Source organism: Lepus europaeus, chromosome 1 (genome assembly GCF_033115175.1).
Source record: "Lepus europaeus isolate LE1 chromosome 1, mLepTim1.pri, whole genome shotgun sequence".
In the NCBI taxonomy this organism is placed as follows: Eukaryota; Metazoa; Chordata; class Mammalia; order Lagomorpha; family Leporidae; genus Lepus; species Lepus europaeus.
The window spans coordinates 93,288,630-93,311,646 of NC_084827.1; the positions used below are offsets into that span (position 1 = coordinate 93,288,630).

The window sequence follows — 23,017 nt, forward strand, 5'->3', positions numbered from 1 at the left end:
ACTTATCAGTAGTCACCTTGAATATAAATGGCTTCAACTTTCCAGTTAAAAGATACAGACCCAAGTGGGTACTATGTTGCAGTAGCACGCTGGCATCCCATATGGGCAACTGGTTCATGTCTCAGCTTCTCCTCTTCTAATCCAGCTCTCTGTAATGGCCTGGGAAAGCCATAGAAGATGGCCCAAGTAGTTAGGCCCCTGCACCCGCATGGCAGACCCAAAAGAAGCTCCTGGCTCCTAGCTTCAGATGAGCCCAGCTCTGGCCCTTCTAGCCATTTGGGGAGTGAACCAGTGCATAGAGGACCTTTCTCTCTGTTTCTCCCTATAACTGTCTCTCTGACTCTAACTCTACCTCTTGAATAGATAAACAAAATCTTTGTAAAAAAAAAAAAAAAAAATATATATATATATATATACACACACACACAGAGATGGGCTGAATGGATTCAAAAACAAAATCCATCTATTTTCTGCCTACAAGAAACACATCTCACCAACAAAGATATACCAAAGAAATACACAGACTGAAAATGAAAGGATGGAAAAACATATTCCATGCTAACAGAAACCAAAAAAGAGCTAGTGTAACCACCCTAATAATATCAGACAAAATAGACTTTCACACAAAAATTGCTAAAAGAGACATAGAAAGGCACTATGTAATGATTAATGGATCAATTCAACAGAAAGATGTGACTTTAATAAATGTCTATGCACCTAATTTCAGGGCGATCTATAGAAGTGAAATTGACACTCTGAGATGCGAAGACTTTGAACAGCCTTTTTCTTGACTGTTGAGGAACAATTTTTTTTCCCAGACTATTTGTTGAACTCTTTACTTAGTGTAGAGTTAATCTTATGTGTATACAGTTCTTTGAAAATAGATTTTAGTAAAAAATAAGAATGGGAATAGGAGAGGAAGGAGGAAAAAAGGTGGGAGTGTAGATGGGAGGGTGGGTACAGTGGAAAGAATCACTGTGTTCCTAAGGTTGTATTTATGAAATGCATGAAGTTTGCAAACCTTAAATAAAATGCTTCTGGGAAAAAATGTTAGACATAACAAATGAATACAGCAAAATTTCAGAATACAATAACAAATAAATCTTTATATCCATAGACACATAAAGGGGAAAAAAAGTCCTCTATGTAGATTGAAAAAAAAAATCTGGACACTTGAAATATGAAGAAAACGAAGCTTTCCTTTAGTAATTATTTGCAAGATTATGATATTTTGAAGAAACACCCAAATATGAGCAAGGAAGCTCTAACAGAGTGACAAAGCCTTTAACTCCCACTCTGCTGCTTTTTTGCATTTGACATCTGTCAACAATCAACGAATGAAGGAGGAAAAAAAAGGAGATGAAGAAACAGACCCCAGCAATTTGTCTAGGATTTGCCTGTGTCTGACACTCACAGATTCTTCATGGGGACCTCTGTCTTTCTCTGAGTGGATGGGAGTCCAGTATGTGAAAGAGAAGAAGGAGGATTTCTGTAGACTTGGAGACTTTTATGTGGTTGCTGGTTAGTTTTGATAAATCAAGGGGTCTAATAATGAGTTTCCCGATTTTTTTACAATACATTGCATCCCAGAGACTGAATTGAGGCAAGGTAGTTCAGCTCTCTGAGCTTCCACCATGCATCTATGTGATGATGAAAAGATCATAATGCCTGCTCTAAAGGAACTTCAACCTATAAACAGGAAAAGAACCTTTCATATGAATAGATGAGGCTTGTTTTTACTATTGTCTCCCTTCTAGGTCAAAGCCATTGCTTGGATTCATGTCCTCCACAGCCTAACATAGTAACATATGCAATTCATTTATTATTCTCATAAGTGAAGTAGGCTAGGTGGGAAATTATACACTAGGATTACACGGATAATTAACTAGCTTTGTCAATTGAAGTAGTGACAGCTGTTAATCATATCTTCTAATTCTTCCCTATTTTTAATCTGTTATTATTACTCTTATAACAATTGTCTGATCTCTTTACTTTCATCTTTTTTTTCCTTCAGCAAATCCTAACTGAACTCTTCCTGACCTTCTGTTGTGCTGGATAATTTTCCTCCTGGAAATGCTCATTTCTTTTCATTTCAGCCTTTTAGTTTCCTGATTCTAGCTCCCTCTGCTGATTGTAACCAATTTGCTTTCAAGGGTCTACAGAAAAATCAAATGAAGGCACTAACTCCTCTCCCGCTTTGTAACCTCCAAGGATGGGAGAGAATAACATGTTATGTGGTTGAATCTGGAGGCTTCTTTCAGACAATACAGTCTGGACTCTTATAAGAAAATTGAATTTTCCTAAATATTCCACACTGAAAATAACTGAAGTATGTGATTTTAACATTCCTTTGGTCATTAACCATTGCCACATGACGTCTGGAGGACCCTCTGAGTTCTTTCTCTGATTTTAAGTTCACAGCTCCAAGCAAACCTCATTGTCATTATCATCACTACTCCTTGAAAACTCAGGCCAAGAGAAGTTGTTTCAAGAACAGCTCTGATATCCAGGGTTTTCAGTGGAAAACAGTTTCCTCCAGGACTGATTCAAGCAGAAAAAAAGATCATTAAGGCATATTAGGTAACTTACAAATCAGAGGAAGATTTGATGTTCTCCTTCCAAGAAATGCTCTAAAGTATGCCACAGAACTAACCTAACAAAGCCAGTGATGCTAGTATTGCTGCTGTCTTCATAAATTAAAATCCAGGACAGGAGTCTTCTGTACAGGGCAAATGCTGCTGCTTCTTGCTGTCCCTGCTGTACCAAAAAGTCAGCTGCCTGCATTGCCCTGCAGGCCAGAGAATGGAAGTCAACACTGTCTGTTTCCTTAGATTCTTTCAAACCAAAGCTTCATCAAGGCCCGCCTTGATGGGAACCCAGCATTCCATGTTAATGTCCTAACTACAAGGGACACTGAGACTTCTACTATGGGAACTGCCCCAAATGTGCAAAAGCTATTCAAATGCTGATGGGCAGCCAAATATCTCACAAATGTTGATTTCAGTTAGTAAACAGAAACGGAGTCCCAGCACTCTTCTGCTCCATCTCCCTGGTCTTGGCCATTTTATTACAGCACAATGACATTCACAACTGACTCTAGCTCTGCTGTCAACAGCAAACAGACATGCTCTTTATCCACATGAACATCCAGAGCAATACTGGGCACACAGGAAGTGCTCAGCCAAACTCATCTAAAAACTGCATATGTAGCCTATGTTTATATTTACTCCAACAAATATCAAGCACCTGCTCTGTTCAGGGCTTGTTTGGGGTGCAGAGGAATGATATGCACTTGAATAATACACAGCATGACCCTGGATGAATTTATAACTTTGCTATAGGAGAACTATTTAAGAACTAAATTTAACAGATCATGTCACAAATGCTATGCAGTGATAGAAATATGTGAAATGTGTCAGGAAAATATCAGAACATGCAATTAATTCTGCCCTAGGTGAGAAATCTGGGAAAGTAGGGTTGCAACATTTGATCCAGAGTTAAAAAGAGTTGTATAGAGGGGGAGAAAGTGCATGTTTTAATTTGTAAGGCAGAGAGATATTCCATTCACTGATTCACTCCCCAAATGCCAGCAATACCAGCCAGGATCTCAACTGGGGCTCTCACGTGGGTAACAGGGACCCAAGCACTTGAGCCATCACCTGCTGTTTCCCAGTATGTGCATTAGCAAGAAGCTAGAATTGAGAATGGAGCTAGGACTCAACCCCAGGCACTCTGAGGCACTATGTGGTGGTCCCAAACAGCAGCTTAGCAGTGTCTTAACTGCTGTGCAAGTCATCCACCTGAAAAAAGTGCATTCCAGACAGAGGAATAAGTGAGAGCTAAAGCTTACAAGCCCTTAAGGATGACAGGCACTCTTCCAGTTTACATTCAACAAACTCATAGAGTAGCTCCAATTAACGTTTCCTGTTTCATATATCGGATTTCAACATTGGTGTCCTAATTCTGGCATCTGGGCTCTCCATCATGACCCCAGCAATCATTCTGCTCTCTTGCACTAGCACAGCCCAGTGACAGAGGTATGGAAAAGTCTAGTGTATCCAACAAATAGAAGACAGCTAGAGCATTCTAAGAGCACTTGTTGTATATGAAGAGATTGCAAAAAGCTTGTGGAAACAGAATTGAAAAGATAAGTTTATTTAGGTGCAAAATTTTTTTTTGAAATCCATATATTTTAGTATAATGGTTTGGGGTAAAGAAAGGGCTTAGAAATCTAATCATTAACCACTTTAAATGTCACTCATAATCAGTATGTGTGGCTTATCTTTACCAGGACAATAGTGACAACACAAAGAGTGAATGAACCTTGTGTTGAGTGATGGGGGTCCTTCTCTGTGCTTCTGTGTTGAGCGATGGGGGTCTTTCTCTGTGCTTCACTACTTCCTAAGTTAAAGTTAACCTTGGGGCCCACCTGAGTGCACTCTGCATGAGGCCACCCTCCCCATCTAACAATGTTTCTGGCCAAAGTGACCTGGGTAGATGGCTCTGTGCTTTATCCCTTACACCCCATCTCTGGGAACATCGGTCCCTTAAGATAGAACCACAGCAAATATTCTACTAAAGGCAAGTTCAGAAACCTGGTCACTTGAGGCACTTAAATTTAAACCAACCTACTTATTAGAAGGCCTCCTCAACAGAATTAATTCCTGATTAGAAAAGAAGGATCAGCTGGCTTACTTATGTGACTCATCCATCCCTGACATCTGTGACCCTGTGATAGGATTCCAGTTTGCCTTCATTGAGGGCTGTCTGCTGAGTTAATTGTATGCACTCCTTTGTGCTTGTCTCTTATGTTTATTTCATTACAATATTTACAAAGGGACTTGAGAAGTAAGTCACTATGCAAATTGAAGTATGAATACAAGATGCAGAGAAATATTAAAATTCATTAACCTTATTTACATTTAAACTATTATCATGTATATTTGAGCACAGTGCACCTGCCAGAATGGATGCTGAGCCACACAGCAACCCATTGAATAATCTATTCACTGTCTTTATTTCCTTGTCAAGTCAAGTAAAAACTTCCTCATCTTAGACACACTGAAAGTCACTACCAAGCAGATTTATTCATTGACGGTTCTTATTTCTAGAGAGTCTAGTACAAATTTCAAGTTGTCCTTTGGCATTTATTGTCCTATTCCTTTATAGAATTTTTTCCATTTTTGTTCATTTTGAAGTACAGTGTTTCTCTTCTCATCCACTTGGATATGAAGTAGACCAAGCTCATAATTTTGGAAGCTGACAAATGGCTATGCCTGCCTGTCACCCTTCCCCACTCCCCCAAAAATACCCGGTTTCATGAGAAAAGGAAAATTTGAAAGAACAGTCAAGTTGGTGGCTATGCTATTATTTAGACAAAGCTATCAGCTGGTTGGAATTTTCATTTTTCAGTCATTTCTTTGAAACTTTCTTGATCCAGTGATTGCCTAGCATCAGGTAGCAGGTAGCAGGTCAAAACAGTGAAGAGAAGCCATGATTATGTATAATGGTCTCTGTAACCATGAAAACTGAATCTCCTTTAGACAGTTCACTTGGCTTTGGGTTATATGGAGGAAAAAACAACAGAAAAAAAAAATATTATGTAACCTATAGCTGCTGCCTGCCAGAATAAAGACAATTAAAGGGCAGTATTTTTGCTCACCTATAACCTTCATGAGCAAGATGGCACATGGTAGCTGATGAGAGATAACCACAATGGCAAAATAATGCTATACTTTGTGTTTGACCCCCAAATTATCCAGACATTTAAACCCCAAAATCATACATTAATGGAAGTAAGAGGTGAAACACTTAATTTAATTGTGGTATTCAGGAAGTGGATCTAGTGGGAGGCCCCTAAGTCACTTGATGCATTCGCTCCAAAGGTACTTATCACAAGAGGGCTGGTCATAAAAGCCTAAGTCAGGTCCAGCCACTCTTTCTGCTTCCTGGCTCATCAAGTGATCCACCATTTCCATCCGCCGCCTTCACCAAAGACCAAACCAATGGGACTACCCAATCTTGGACTTGAATATCTAGAATCAAGAGTCAAAAGTAAACCTCCTTCTTTCATAAGTAGCTTTTCTCAAGTATTTTATTGGAAAAATGAAAATGTGATTTGGATAATATTCTGAAGATTCAAAGGAGCTAATGAGAAGGGAAGATTCTGAGTGGTGTATGGTGCAAAGGTCAAAATTATAGCCCCAAAACACCACCACTGAAAGGAGAGAACAGAAATTTCTTATTTTTATTTATTTATTTATTTATTTTTGAGAGGCAGAGTGGACAGTGAGAGAGAGAGAAACAGAGAGAAAGGTCTTCCTTTGCCGTTGGTTCACCCTCCAATGGCCACCAAGGCCGGCGCACTGCGGCCAGCGCACCACGCTGATCTGAAGGCAGGAGCCAAGTGCTTCTCCTGGTCTCCCATGCGGGTGCAGGGCCCAAGCACTTGGGCCATCCTCTGCTGCACTCCCAGGCCACAGCAGAGAGCTGGACTGGAAGAGGGGCAACCGGGACCAAATCCGGTGCCCCAACCGGGACTAGAACCCGGTGTGCCGGTGCTGCAGGCAGAGGATTAGCCTATTGAGCCACGGCACCAGCAGAAATTTCTAATAGACCACTGCTAACAGGTTTCCTCTGAGGTGTGTGATGTAAATACCCCTTATCATTCCTCCACATGCTCTTCTGTAAAGTCTGCTTGTTCACAAAGCCTCCACTGAGTGGCTTTTTCAGAGGGGTGTAGTCAGCCACAAGGACCTGAAGCCTGAAAGCAGAGGCCTCAGAGAAAATAGAAGACCTGGAGGATGTGTGGAAACATAGGAGATGCCATGAGCATCTCCTATGGATGTTCAAGGAAAATGTGAGTTTGCACAGCGGTTCACAATTTTTTGAAAAAGATTTATTTATTTGAAAGGCAGAGTAGGAGGGAAAGAGGGCAAGGGTGAGAGAGAGAAAGACAAAGAAAGAGAGAGGGAGGGAGAGAGAGAGAGAGATCTTCCACCTGCTGATTCATTCCCCAAATGACTACAACAGGCAGATCTAGGCCAAGCCAAAGCCAGGAACTAGGAACTCCATTCAGGTCTCCCTTGTGGTGGCAGGGGCCCAAGCACTTGGGCCTTCTGCTGCTGCTTTCTTAGCACATTAGCAACATTATCAGAGAGCTGAATCAGAAGTGAAGCTGTTAGGAATGGAACTGGCTCTCCAATACGGGATGTCAATGTGGCAGACAGTGACTTAACCTACTGCAGCACAACGCCAGCCCCAGGTCTCAATTTTTAACTTGCATCAGAATCATAAATCCCTGTGCTCACCCCCAGAGTTTCTCACTCAGTAGGTCTGAGATGGGCTGAGGAACTCAAAGTTCTTGAAAGCTGCCAGGTGATGCTGATGCTGCTGGAATGGGGGAAAACATCTCTTGACATTACTTGGGCAGTTAACGCCTGAAAGCCCAACTAAACATAAGGCAGTGATTCTCAGTTCAGGACACATATTGTAATCAACTGGGGAGCTTTTTGAAAACGTTGATGCCCAGGCCCCCTCTATCAGTTAAAACATAATTCTTACAGGTGGGAAACCAGGCCTCAATGTTCTGTGATACTCTCCAGACAGTTCCCTATAATATATGGATCAGGAGACACTGTCATGAAGAAACGATGAAGGGCAAATTCCTAGAGAGCAGGAGGTGTGCTTTCTAGCAGAGTTCAGAGGTAGAGAATAGACAGATCCAGGCAATGGAAAGAGAGGCAGCATCTCAACCATGGCACCATAGCTGCCCACTGCAAGGGGCAGCAGCCAGCACAAGGGAAATCTCTTCTGAGGAAAGGCTGGGAGCTTAGCATGGGTTACAGTAAGAGTAGGGAGCAATACAAAATGCAGGAAACTGCAATATCTACAATATCAACTAGAGAGGGAATAGTTCACAAGTCTTTGCATTAGATCTGTAGAAAAAAAAAAAGAAATCAATCTCTTTAACTAGATCTATATGTAACACTAACAACCATACTCCTAACACCATGCATACACTTTGGAAAATGAGAGCTATCAAAAGACAGTGCTATGGGGAGAAGACAGTTTGACAATTCAGAGAAGCTAATGTTCATTGTTTACGTGTGTGCATGTTTGAGCAGGGTTACAGCTAAAGCCTAAAAATATCTGGTTTGAGGAATGACATGGCAGCCCCCACCTCATGTGTCTACAACCTCAGATGAGCATGGAGCCAACAAGTCTCCTACTAAGGACATGCAGGGTATGCATACTTGTGGGAAACAATGGAGTGGAGGATGGAGAGAAGATGCCTGGCTACCAAGAACTGACTTCACAAAAGTATCCAATCATCTGGGGAAAGTAGCCATCCTAGATACTATATGAGACTTTATTTGAATCACTTTATATATATTAGAAATTCCTTTCTAAAGCAAATAATCAAGATTCCCACATTTTATTTTAGCATGGGAACATAGTCATCAAACAAAATCATATTGGAAACTAAATTATAAGGCAGATTAAAGACACAGCTGCTCCGAAGGGAAAAGTGGTAAGGTCTGCCCCTCTGGCCATCAAGTGGAGGCTCATCTTATTCCCTGCTGCAGTTCCCGCAGATCATGGATTGAAAACCACTGGATAAGTTCATTAGTGCTCTGAATCTGCATTCTTCCCTCAACAATCTGATCTTACTCTATACAAGATAAAAACAGTACTGTGGTATTTTTGTTGAACACAGGCAAATAAGAGGTTAGTATTTTGGTTTCCAAATTAGGAGAGGTATGAAAAGAAGAACCATCAGCATAGTTCAGGATGCCACAAAGAGCAATACCAGCATTGATATCCAATGAACATTGATATCAACAAGTTGGCAAACCAGTTAATGTGTCTGCATATTATATCTTCACTCTACATAAAAGGTTGCAGAAGCCCAGTTAATCTCTGTCTCAGGCTTTTCTTCTCTGTGACTTTATTATTGTTGTAAGGCCAAAGAAAGGTGGTAATACTTTTATTCTTGCACTTCAAAACCAACCTGGAACTGGATCCTGTGGTATAAGCATTTTTACAGCAGCGTAGTTTGATTTTTAGACTTAAAACCAAGTATCACCAATCAACAGACGGTCTCTATAAAATAGGAGGCATAGCAATGAAGGAAGGCAGTTGAGAACAGGAAAAAGTGTAGGGAAACATCTGGCCCACCGGATAGGTAAAATGTACAGGAGATGCCCTTTTGGAATTACGTTGATACCCTGAACATTCCTGCTTGCATCACTCTGCCCTAGTATTTCTTAAACTAAATCTTTAAGCTACCTCTACTCACTTTCTCCACTTAACACTTTTCTGTCCCCTCTACTTTCATTTTCAGGCCTCCCAGCCTGCAATCAAAATGTTATATCCAACTGGGTATGTCCAATAGTGAAAATACTTCCAGGCTCCAAGAAAATTTGGAGAAACTATATTCACTCATTTTCTTAGCCCTGGTTTCCTGGTTATACACTGTTCACATTGTGCTTATTTACAGTTGAAGGTTAAAATATTGAATGACAAGAATAGACTGGGCATCCATGACCCTACTGGTACCTGCCAACCTATTGTCAGCCTGCCATTTATGACATACACTGCTGCAGTTTTCACATAAACTTGTTGACTCCTCAATAAAATGATAGCTTTCGAGTCCAAGTGCACCACGTTAGTATTGACTATAACACTCATGTTGTACATTAAATCTCTACACTTATTCATCCTATGTATCAGTTACTTTGTTTCTTTTGACTTATATATTCCCATGCCTTCAATCATCTACCCCAATCCTGTCCCCACTGAAAGTAATCACTGTTTTTTGTTGTTGTTGTTTTAATTTTTGACAGGCAGAGTGGACAGTGAGAGAGAGAGAAACAGAGAGAAAGGTCTTCCTTTGCCGTTGGTTCACCCTCCAATGGCCGCCAAGGACAGCACATTGCAGCCGGCGCACCACGCTGATCCGAAGGCAGGAGCCAGGTGCTTCTCCTGGTCTCCCATGGGGTGCAGGGCCCAAGGACCTGGGCCATCCTCCACTGCACTCCCAGGCCATAGTAGAGAGCTGGCCTAGAAGAGGGGCAACTGGGACAGAATCCGGTGCCCCGACCGGGGCTAGAACCCAGTGTGCCAGCGCCACAAGGTGGAGGATTAGCCTATTGAGCCACGGCGCCGGCCAGTAATCACTGTTTTATTCTCTGTGTATTTAACTTTTTAGTTTTTGAAAAATTGCCAATATGTTTGTGGCAAAGCTACAGTTAAAAAGGAACAAGTAGACTTGTGCTCTTTTAAATGCATTGTTAAAGCAGATTTTCTTACAATAATGATTCAATATATATTTAATCAGCACTTACATCTCTGTATTTTTGTTGTCATATTGTTCTCCCACACCTCATCACACCAGTACATACACATAAATATACACCAGAAGAAAATTCATGATATATCATAAATTAATTTTGTTCCTAAAGTCAAACATGCTTATTTCATTTTTTTTTTAAGATTTATTTCTTTATTTGAAAGGCAGAGTTATGGGGGAGGGGTAGACAGAGAGAGATCTTCCATCCACTGGTTCACTCTCCAAGTGGCTGCAAGAACCAGAACTGGGCCCATCAGAAGAAACTTCTTCTGGGCTCCCACATGGGTACAAGGGTCCAAGATCTTTGGCCATCCTCTGTTGCTTTTCCAGGAGCATTAGCAGGGAGCTGGATGAGAAATGGAACAGCCAGGACTCAAACTGGTGCCCATATGCTACGCAAGCACCACAGACAGCAGCTTTACCCACTATGCCACAGTGCCAACCCCAAAGTCAAACATCTTAAATGAAAGATTGATTGACTCTTACTCAACATGGGTCTCAATCAGGCATTAGTTTATGTAATGGAAGCTGCATCATCAGATTCTTCTTTTGCATATACTTGCTTTCATCTTTTGTTTTAAAGAAGTCTTGAAACAGAGAGCACTTAAGATAGAATTAATCAAATAAATAAAATCAGACAATTTAAAGGTATGGACATCTCCTTTTAAAGGGTTTTTTATGAGGGTAGAAACAGATCATTAATTTTTATAGCTTCTAATAGAAGTAGATAAACAAAACTCACTATATGTTGCTTACCTTGTTAAAAAAAAAAAGTGTTGAATTTGGCTGTAGTGGTAACCTTTTATAAAGTGTTGAAGCCAACAAATCATTAACTTGCCAGAATGATTTATTGACTGTATTTTTCCTCTTATCCACCTAATAACCAATTGGTTGATGGTGGGTTTTTCACGTTCTTGATTATTGGTAGCAAATCCTATGTTTTGGCTTTGATTAGTTCTTTGAAATTAAAAAGAAAATCGACTTGCTCATGACTTGGATTGCTCTTAGCGAAAATACATAAAGAGAGATCAGTTGCTCTGTACTGAGGCCCCACTTGGTTACGTAGATTAACCCAAATTTGGAAATGTAATATTAGTGGTTCACCTAAGGCTCCTAGGAGGAAAGGACCACATCTTAGATGACAGATTAATTTGAAAAGCAGAATACCAACTTATTAATTTGCCATTACAGCATATTCTCTTTGGAGATGATCAGCAAGAGCCACAAATCAGAAAGCTATTAAGGAACATAAAATTAGGGGAGAGGAGAAACAGCCTTGGTTAGCCTTACATATGAAATTAATCTAAAGCAGGGATTCTCAATCTTCGGCTTGCATCAGAATTACCTAGAGGGCTTGTTAAAACATAGATTACTGGAACCCAACTCTGGCATTTCCAAATCAGTGGTCTGTATAAGACCTAGGAATTTTAATTTTTTTTTACAAATTCTTAGGTAAGGCTGATGCTGTTGATACCAAGAACACAAAGGTGAACATTCTTGTCCATTGATGGGCATTTTACCTGAATCACTAATATTGGTATTTAAAACCAAAGTCCATCCTCACCTGAACAATGGTGGAGTCACACATTTTTTTACTGTCCATATGAAAAATTCCTTGTCATAGTTCACAATAACCTGTTATAGCTTTTATGAATAAATAGAAGATTTCAAAGGGTCCAACATAGAGAAATGACAAGCAGAAGAAAATGTTCATTACTTTGACGTTATCAATATGTACTGTATACATGTTTTAAAATATCACATTGTGCCCCATAGATAAGTGCAAATATCACTAATCAAAAAATGTTTAAGGAGATGGAAATATAAACTGAATTATCACACATTGAATACAAACACTAAAATATCAAACCATACTCTGAATATGCACAATTAAAGTAATTTTAATTTTTTAATAAATAAACATTATCAGTTAATTGTGGAACAGATTTAGTTTGTGCTATAATTCTCAAAACTTAATGAATACTACTTATGCTTTAGGAGAAAACTTCTGTGGTGAAATTATTTGGAAACATGCTATTCTCTCATTATGAAAGCATGTTTACAATTAAAGGTGCTACATTAGCAGAATGTTACTTCCACACAATGAAAAATGAATATCAGTAGCTTCTACTTCAATATTTTGCTAATTTCAAGGCCTAAAGATACCACTTAGATGAGTAAGGATTGCATTCATCCATAATTAACAAAAACTTGATTTGCAAAAGTTCTAACCTGCATGTTTATTTCTCATATATAAGAAATCTAAACTGAAGTGTTCCAGAGCTACTGCAGCTTGCAACTATGCTGTCAGGGGCCCAGACTGTTGCTTCCTGCTCCATTGCTCCTTGAATGTTGAATTCAGTTCTCTTACTTAATTGCCTCTTTGTATCAAGATGGATGCTGCATCCCCAGATACAGCAACAGAATAAGGAGTAAGAGTACCTAGATGAGCAACTCCAAGTCTACCATGAAACCCTCAATTTAAATCCAGTAGTCTGGCACTATTAAAAATGGCCACCTAATTTTTCATAGGGTGATAATTTTTGGTGCATATAGAGTTATCCCTCTCCTGCCTAAAACTGGCATTCCACTGGGGAAGCTGAAAGGAAGAGTTCACTTAATGTATGCTCCACTGCTATATATGAATATTGCATCACACAACAGACCTCAGCTTTCACTACAATACAGGATGTCAGGTTAGTCCTGCGAGTCTTTATCTTAGGCTCAAGATAATCAGAGCATGTCACAAAGCATACACACACTCATTCTTTTGCAAGCCCTGAAAATTCCACCAAATCATTAGCATGAAATATTATTACCACCAATGATGCCAAAAATCCTACATAGCTGTGAACACTACTGTAAATAAGAAAATTCCCATCAAATATTCCTAAAGAAGCCTAAGATCCTGTTCTCCAGGTAGGCAAGACTCCAGGAAGGAGTTTCAGTCATTCTCTTAATATATTGCATGCCATAGCATTGCACTGGCTGCTGAAGCACTACAAGCTGAATATGATATCACCCATACTGTCAACGAACTTAGAAACCAATGTGAGAATAACCAGGGTATGAAGGAAGGGTGAGAAGGTTTTTGGAGTGCTTGGGTTCAAGTCCTGGCTCCACTCTCCATTCCAGCCTTCTGTTAATGCATACTCCAGAAGATGTCATGTGATGGTTCAAGTACTTGCATACCAGTGACATGGGATACCTTACACTGAGTTCCAGACTCTTGGCTTCTGTCAGGCCCAGTCCTAGATGTTGCAGGAATTTAGGGAGTGTACCAGCAGAGAGAAGATCTCTCACTCTCATTCTCGCTCTCATGCTGTCTTTCTGCCCCTGCCTTCCAAATTAATGAAATTTTTAAAAACTTTTTTAAAAGAATGAGGGACAATGGACTTTGCTCTTTCCACATCCATTACTTCCCCAACTACACAGAACAGTTGATATCTGTTAGAGAAACCAAAACGTGGTGTGATCATAATGAACAGAATTCTTCTTCCATGGCAGCAAAGAGTCCCTGTTCAATCATTGTTTCTCCTCTGTCCCCAAGAGCGAACCACCCCCAAACTCAAGGTGGTCTTGTGATGCAAGGCACAAATTCTCAGTTGACTCCAACTCTCCTGCCTACCTGTCTGAAGCCTGGGTATGTGCTTAACCTCTGAACCTCAGTCTTTTCATCTGAATATAAGAGTACTGATAAGTACTCAACCTCATAGAAATTGTCATAGATATCCAGTAGATGGGCTCTTAGAACTATACATGGCAGAGAACCACTAGAGAAGTACTGGCTGGCACTTGTACACACCATCCTGTATGAGCAGCTAGAGTTTCATCACACACAGCACCATATACTCAGACCCTGCCTCATGCATTGCCTGGACCCTTTTAATCCAAACCTGCAAAATTTTTCCTCAAGAACTTTCTCTGTAGAAAGAAGATTCTGTTCCACATCCCAAGGCCTGTGCCTGAGATCAGTCTCAATGGGCAACAAAGCTTTTGTTTTCCAGAGTAGAAAGCCAGAGGGATGGCTTTTTTTTTCTTTCTTTTTTTTTTCTTTTACAATAAAAGTGTTGGTGGGACCCAGGGAAAACAGTTTCTCTATTTAGGGGAGAATCTCAGATACAAAGCAATTGAAGTAGAAACTTGACTTCATTAGAATTCTTATGACCACCTGAGCTCATTTCTCTACGTACTTAACCAAGGCAAAATAAGCCACCAGGGAATCAGCCTGGCAGAGGTTGAAACACAAAGAGTATTGTGTTAACCTTAAACTGGCAACCAAAATCTCTCATACAGGCTGTCCTGAGTAAATCTAGCATTCACACCCAGAGATTTGGGATTTGGCTGGAGCTAGTTCCAGGAGATTGAGCTGAGGCTTGGGAGCCTGAAATACCCTCACTAACCATGCCCAACAGGTCCAGCACTCATCAGCTCACTCCCAGGCATAACCAGCTCCCAGAGGAGGAAGGTTCTCACAGTCCAGGGAAGTCCAAGACAAACACAGAAACATTTTCATTTTTCACTAATGCACCACAGAGTCCCTTCCAGTCTGCGTTTCATGTCATGTGTTCATCCATCCTCCCCTTTCATCCTCCTGAGTCCAGGGTGGCCTGTTGCACTCTCGCTCTCTTTTACTCTCTCTCTCTCTCTCACCACTGTGGAACCTAACCCTGCATCTTGAACACTGTGGGTGTTCAATAAATATTTGCTAAACATATAAATAGCTCATAATCCAAAGGCCACCTTGGGTGTGCTAACTGCTTGCTGATTATCTCTCATTGAGATCTTCCCTACTGCATTCTGTTCCAAAAAAGGATTAGAGACAGCCTCCATGGGCACATGAAGGGACCAGGGCCAAAAAATCTTGGCCCTGACTTCAGCATTTAGCATCACAGAGAGCAAGCCTTGGAAGCCTGACAAAGAATCTATACCAAGAATGGTGCCAAACCATTGTCTGATGAAGCCCTCAAGGATGCAGGAGGAAGAAGTGCCAGATTGGCTCAGCTGTTTGGATCCCTTCAAATCATCCTCTCCTTGATTTGTCAGGTTAATCACAGCTGCCTAAATCCTGCTAAAATTGGGAAACTAAAGCACTGTAGCACTGTTCCATTATCCCATTAGGGATACATCCCATTCCTGTTTCTAATCCAGCAGGAAGATGGGAGTGCTCATTCATCACCCTTAAAAGGTGATCATTAAGGCCAGACACCCATCTCAGTTTTTTGCTTTCCCTTGATAAAAAGTATAAAACTGCACATCCCAGCTATCACCTGGTGGAATCCCTCCAGCTCTGGAGGCTTCTGTGGTTTGCTTCCCTCCAAACTCAGGACAGGGATCTTCTTAATCCTCCATCCCAGACCTATTCTATTCACTTGGGTACCTATCACATAGCATTCCTGCACTTTGTGGTGGCCTTAGTATGGGGGCTTTGCACCTCTATGGACATTTGACATTCATTTTGGCTGCTCAGAGTTTAACTCCCTTCTAATATTTAATGTATTCCTATCTGAAAAACTCACTATCAATGCCAAAAATGCTAGGTATTTGCTCTCCTAACATAATTTATAACTCGACTCCAGCTTGTAACCAAGACTTCAGCAAAAGGAGACCCATTCCACACTGGACTTAACTCAGGATCTAGGCACTCAAGCAGAAAGGACAGGGAGTCTCTCCCCCCCCCCCCCCATAGCAGTGACTACAAATCCGAGTTCTTCACACTGCAGTGGTAGTGGAAATGGCGGTGTCAGCATTGGTTAAGTTAAAATCACATTCTGGGGCGGAGTGGTGCAAACATTCTTTTTCTATATTCTGGCAGCTGAACACTAGTTCTGATGCAGGGTAGATGTTGATTCTGGCTGCTTTATTTCTTGTTTTTCACTGCAGCCCTCTCAAAGATTCTGTAAATAATCTTTCTCCTGAATCACATGGAGTTGATGTCAATTATTTGCAAATAGGAGTACTAAAGAATACAGTAAATCTATCAAAAACTCACTTTTTCTAAATTCCCCCTCCCAAAAGATTAACAGTTTTGATCCACATGGGTCTAAAATCGTCATTCAGATATTGCTTTCAATCACCCAGAGGGCACACTGAAATGGTCCAGGGGAGGCCCAAGTTCACTCACATTGTAGGTGGAAGAGCTGAGACTTGGATTCAGGTTTTCTGCCTCCTGATGGTGTGCTCTTTACACTTGTCTGTTTCTTGCAGCACAAAAGAAAGTCCCTCTCAAGTTGTCAAGTCTGCTTAATCAAGTGCTGCATTTTACATTCACTTGAAATAACTTTCTTATTATATTAAAGGATGAGCTGGACAACCCCACCTCATGAAAACCTCATGTTTTGTTTCTCATGGTTGCACAATGCAGGTCATTATTACACCACAGCTTTGCAGGCCATCCAAGGCACAGCTTGCACAAAAACTGCAAAAAACCAGTAAACTTAAGCACAACCATATAAAGTGTTTTTAGTTTCTTTCTACTAACAAGTTTAAAACATATGATACAGAGATTCAGGTCACACAAATTAAAATGTATCTTTGATTAAATCTAGCAGCTTAAATTTACGGGCAATCTAATCATAAGCCAATTAAAATAAAACTCTTAATAAAATTTTCCCATGTGGACATACAATATATACACACATATAACATAGCATAATAGTCCAATATAGCAATTTTAAAATAGCTTTTAAAATCTTTAACTCTTTTTGTAGATTGCCAATTGATTTGAATTGCTTTTTGTTTTTAGTAACCTCAGTTAACCATACTTTCTCTCAGTTGGTACTGTCAATACATTATTGGCTTCATCTGTTTACAGATCCATCCCAAAGTACTGAATACAATAGAAGTGGCTGGAACTACAAACTAAACAAATTACACCATGTTAGATATTTAAGAGGTGTTTCCAAATACATGATTCTTAAAATTTATAGAAGGCATTGGACCTTCTGGTAAATGTTTTCTTAAGTTGTTATCTAATGGCTGAAACCGTTTGCTAAGTATTCATGTGATATTGCTATTGTCAGCAAGCGATCTAGGACTTGCTCCCTCATTTCTCTATTCTAAGCCCAACTTGTTCTTTCATTTCTCTATTCTCTTCAAGGTAGGAAACTAATTCTATTATGAAGGAATCTGTAGGACGCACAATTTAATCTTTAGACCTTATAAAAGAGATGGCTAACATTTTTCTGTAATAGCATAGCCAAAATAAGAACTTAAATAATAATCTCATAGCTAGATTGACTTCGCCATCAGTGAAGTATACAGTAAGTAGAAAAAAAACCTCCCTTTCAGACCAAAGGGAAAGAAAGTTTTAAAGTGAGAATATAATTTTCCTCATGGGCATTGTCTACCTTAGAAAAACTACTACAGTACATGCCTGTGACTATAGACTCGTAGTTCAGGCCACCAAAGATTAGAGATGGGAAACGGGCACTCCCTTGACTTGCATCCTCTGGTCTGCTTTAACACAAACCAGGAGGAAAAGAAAGCTAGGCATCAGAAGCAATGGGTGGCAGGCCTATTACTGGCTGATCTGTACAGTGATCTGCCCTCAAGGAGACCCAACAGGCCAGTCCACTGCAGTGGCTTTCAATGTAGTAAGCCTGGGCTTCAGCAGAAATCAGCTTGTGAAGAGCCCTGGCAGCTCTGCCAAGAGTTGGATCACTGGAAATGGACCTGCCCTGGAGTCGAAGGATGCCCAGGTCAGAGCCACAGACCTTATTGGCTCTAAGCTGAAAAGCCCTTCACTCAGCCCAACTTCCAAAGTGACCACTGCAGCTGAGGGGACAGCCAAGTAGGGCCAGCAACATTGAAGGCAGAACTGTAAATTTCCTGTTAGAGATGCCACCTGCCTTTACCTGGCCAGCTCTCCTCCCAGGCCAGCCAAGTAATGAAAGTCAACAGAGTGCCTTCCCCTAGGAGGTTCACACCTCCCTTAGGATATACCCCAAGTGAAGAGATAGGTAGGTCTGGGCCTCTTAACTTACAAAGCCTAAAGCCCAACAGATTATTATCAAGCCCCTTCTATCAGGTTCTACTTGCCTCTCAATCAGAAAACTTAATTGTAGCCTAGACAGCACCTTTCTTAGCTCCTCTAATAATGACTCTGTCCTTTGTTCTAGACCCTGTCTAGCGTACTTGGGCCTCATTCCTTTGTAATCATAACCTCTACTCTACCACCAATGGCTCTACTCCCAACCTGTGTGTACTGATGGTCCTCTTCCCCACTTAATGCTGTATAATTGTTCAGACCTGGTTAATGCCTCTCTTAGGATCATTGGTTACTATCCTCACCCTGTCTTTTATGACCTTATCTAAATATGAGCAGAGTCGGAAAACTTGGAAGGCTTCCATAGCCTTGGCAACTCATGACGACAGCCTAGGGTGGTTACTGGCACCATAAACTAGAGTGTCAATTTGTTGGGTTAACAACAGGAGCCACTGTGCACTTGCTCCTCATGTGGGATCTCTGTCCATAATGTGCTGTACATTTTGATTTAATGCTATAACTAGTTCTCAAACAGTATGTTTCACTTTGTGTTTCTATGTGGGTGCAAACTGTTGAAATCTTTATACTAAATTGATCTTCTGTATATAAAGAGAATTGCAAATGAATCTTGATGTGAAAGGAAGGGGAGAGGGAGCGGGAGAGGGGAGGGTTGTGGGTGGGAGGGAAGTTATGGGAGGGGGAAGCCATTGTAATCCATAAACTGTACACTGGAAATTTATATTCATTAAATAAAAGTTAAAAAAAACTGCAAAAAACCCTTTTCCCATTTATGATTGGCTGTTCTGCAGTGCGCATTGCATTTCTGCTCCAACATGGATCTATATTCCTATCAAGAATCAGATTGTTCTAAAACCTATTTAGGACAATGGGACTTGTGGCTGTAATTCCATAACTTCACAAAATTTTTGGAAAAAACACAATATATGCACATAAAAGGAATTTATTATTTTGAAAAGATTCAGTAGAAGAACATTACAAAGACAAATTGGTGAGGAATGAGAAGGTTTATAGTCTGTAGAGCTGCAAAAGTCACTGAAATATGGAAAGATTTTGACCTCAGTATGCTTTCAACTCTCTTTACATTCTCAGTTCAGATTCTCAGTCTGAATCTTACATGCTCTCAACTGAGAGACACAGACACTGGAAACTATGGTAGATGCAATATGGACAATGCATTATGTAAGAAAGAAATAAAAGTATTCTAATTAGCAGAACAATTCTTAAAGACTGTTCTAACCCTCCCTCATAACACTGAAGAATGAATATGCATGTTCATACTATACAGAACATTTAGGCAAAAGTTATTTTTGCATCCTTTTTGTGACTCTCTGCTTTTAGCTGGCTTAGGTGACTAACTCTCCCCCTCCCAGGTCCAGACACTTCAGGCGTGAAGCCAGGTTCTGTTTGTAGTCAGTCCCGTTAGAGTGACACACCTGATGTGGGAAAGCAGTCAAGCAATAAACTTGACTGTCAGTGGCCTGTGTCAGGATGCTGGAGATCCAGAGTTTCAAGGCCATTTGTTGGATAGACCAGCTTCCATGAAGTGGACCATTCCTCCTGGTCAGGGAATTGAGAATTCACTGCATGCAAGAGAACTCCCAGAGACTTAGCTCTCTTAAAGAAGTCATCAATTGGGGCTGATATTGTGCAGAAGGTTAAGCCACTGCCTGCAACACTGGTATCCCATACCAGCACAGGTTTGAATCCCAGATGTTCTGCTTCCAATCCAGCTCCTTGCCAATGCTTCCAGGAAAGCAGCAGATGATAGTTCAAGTACTTGGACCATTGCTATCCATGGGGGAGACCCAGATGGAGCTCCAGGTTCCTGGTTTCAGCCTGGCTCAGCCCTGGCCATTGCAGCCATGTAAGGAGGGAACCAGAACGTTGAAGTTCTCTCTCTCTCTGTCACTCTGCCTTTCAAATAAAAGTTTTTAAGAAAAGAAATCACTAATTTATATTTTATCCTATGCAGGAAGAAAGTTCTGAAACAACACTAAGCATATGAAATTTTAGCATCCCAATCAATCCAAATATAGCAGATTAGAATCTGGAATTTGAAAAGAGTGGCAACTTTTATCATCTTCTATGGATCACAGTAAGCGTTGGGTAGGAGCATGCCTAATTTCCCTACCAGCAGTCACTGTCATGCAAGTACATAGTAATTCAGAATCTTCTACCAACAAAATATAAACAGGCACTCATATATATATATATATATATGTGTGTGTGTGTGTGTGTGTGTGTGTGTGTGTAAAAGTTATTGAAACCTATTATGTGCCAGGAACTATTCGTTGTTTTTTGTTTTTTGTTTGTTTGTTTGTTTGTTTTTGGCAGACAGAGTTAAACAGTGAAAGAGAGAGAGACAGAGAGAAAGATCTTCCTTTTCCATTGGTTCACCAACAGATGGCGCGCTGCACCAATCTGAAGCCAGGAGCCAGGTGCTTCCTCCTGGTCTCCCTTGTGGTGCAGGGCCCAAGCACTTGGGCCATCCTCCACTGCCTTCCTGGGCCACAGCAGAGAGCTGGACTGGAAGAGGAGCAACCAGGACAGAATCCAGCGCCCCAACCGGCACTAGAACCCGGGGAGCCGGTGCCACAGGCGGAGGATTAGCCAAGTGAGCCATGGCGCCTGCCAAGAACTATTCTAGAGCTTGGTAAAACAATGGCAAACAAACAGTTCAGCTCTGGTGGAGGTTCTATTCTAGAAGGATCATCTAACAATCTGTGAGCTCCTAGAGAATACAAATAGTACCTAAATCATCTTTATTTCCAACACTTAGCACAGTGTCTGGTTAAACGTCTAGTTAGTAGAATTAAGTAAAATTGAATCAAACAAAGTCTTATTTTCTGAAAGCAATATTTTACCAAAGTTTGTAGGTTTTTTTCTGTCGTATTATAGTTGCACGTAGTTCCCAATTTTTCTAAATTTTATTTGAGCGTAATATAGCAAACTTGTTTGAATTAAGCCCCAGTGGCACCCAGACAATCCTATTTCCCAAAGAGGGCTTTTGCCAAGTGAGTAAAAAAAATTCTGTCAAAAGCAGAACTCTCTTCAGAAAATTGAATTCCAAAAGATTACATCAGGACTTGCAAAACAATGTTTCAATATGGCATGTTTTCACACCGGAAACGCCAGAGCCAGTTCCAAAGCAAGCAGTGGAGGCAGTCAAAGAGCAGGATCTATAATAAGAGAATTTCATCCAATCACAGCAAAAAAGGAATACATGTTAAATCTCTGCCAACTCTCCGTAAACACTTGAATGTGCACATGCATCCTCATTTGTCTTCTTCCTACAACAACCGTTGTTGGAACTTTACAATTAAAATGCTATTTTAATTTTTCTGGTCCATAGGTTGGTTTCAGTACAGGCATTTTAATTCAGCAAACATTTAAATGCCTACTTCTTGCCAGGCATTGAGCAAGGGATTCCAAATGGCTTTACGTCACTCCGGTTTCCCCCTGAAGAGATAGAAACAGATGTTCTCTTTTAAATCTGTTCCACAGTCGAGACTTTTCACAACTTGTGAGAAGAAAGTTGTCAAGCAATTCTCAGTACTCATCTCTCTATCACTCCCAAGAGGGGATTATTTTCTGGAAACAGTAGAAGAAAAGCACCCTGCCTCCATGAAATCTGATCATCTGTTCAGAGTCGTGGTTTTCTAGAGCTGGCAGCTGTACAGTCTGCTTGTGGAACTGCAGAAATCATGGCAGGTGAGGCCAAGTAAGGAGGAAGGTTCTGATCAGTCACACCCAGCAGCCCTTTGTGGGCCAATAGACAATATAACCAGCAGAGTAAAAGCACAATTTTCTCCATACTTCAAGAGCTTTCTATGGAAGCACTCATCTACACTTTAATAAGTATAGGGAACTGCAGTATTATTAGGGCTACTATTCCCAATATTGGCTTTAAAAAAAAGGCAGGAGACCTCTGGGAGTTTGCAGGGGGAGCAAATGGGAAAATTGTTGAAACTTACAGAAGGTACCACAAGACCAAACATCAAAATGATAGATTGTAATCCATGGTAGATCAGCCACGGCTTCCAAAGACGTAAACAGAATATGCTGATCTTGTTACAGTGGTGAATATATGTCAGTATACATTTGTGCAGATCCATAGGAAACACAACCCCAAGGATGAAGCTAAGATAAACTATGAACTGTGGATGACAATGATGCATCAAAGTAGATTCCTCAGTTGTGACTCATGTACCCACCTGGTGGGGGATACTGATGACGGGGGAGGATGTGCATGTAGGGGGCAGGAAGTAGTTAACAAATTTACAAAATGTTGCTGTAAACCCAAAACTACTAAAGACTAAGGTCTATTTTTAAAAATTCACTGATCTGAGGCCAGCACCGTGGCTCACTTGGTTAATCCTCCACCTGCGATGCTGGCATTCCATATAGGCGCTGGGTTCTAGTCCTGGTTGCTCCTCTTCCAGCCCAGCTCTCTGCTGTGGTGTGGGAGGGCAGTGGAGGATGGCCCAGCTGTTTGGGCCCCTACACCCTCATGGGAGACCAAAAAGAAGCACCTGGCTCCTGGCTTCGGATCGGCGCAGCGCTGGCCATGGTGGCCATTTGGGGAGTGAACCAAATGAAGGAAGACCTTTCTCTCTGTCTCTCTCTCTCTCTCACTGTCTGTAACTCCTCCTGTC

At 40.9% G+C, this 23,017-nt stretch overlaps 1 pseudogene; it reads left to right on the forward strand.

Annotated features, from left to right (window-relative positions):
- Positions 1-1,337: 1,337 nt before the first annotated feature.
- Positions 1,338-23,017, forward strand: part of LOC133762942 (zinc finger protein 596-like) — a 28,127-nt pseudogene continuing 6,447 nt past the window's right edge.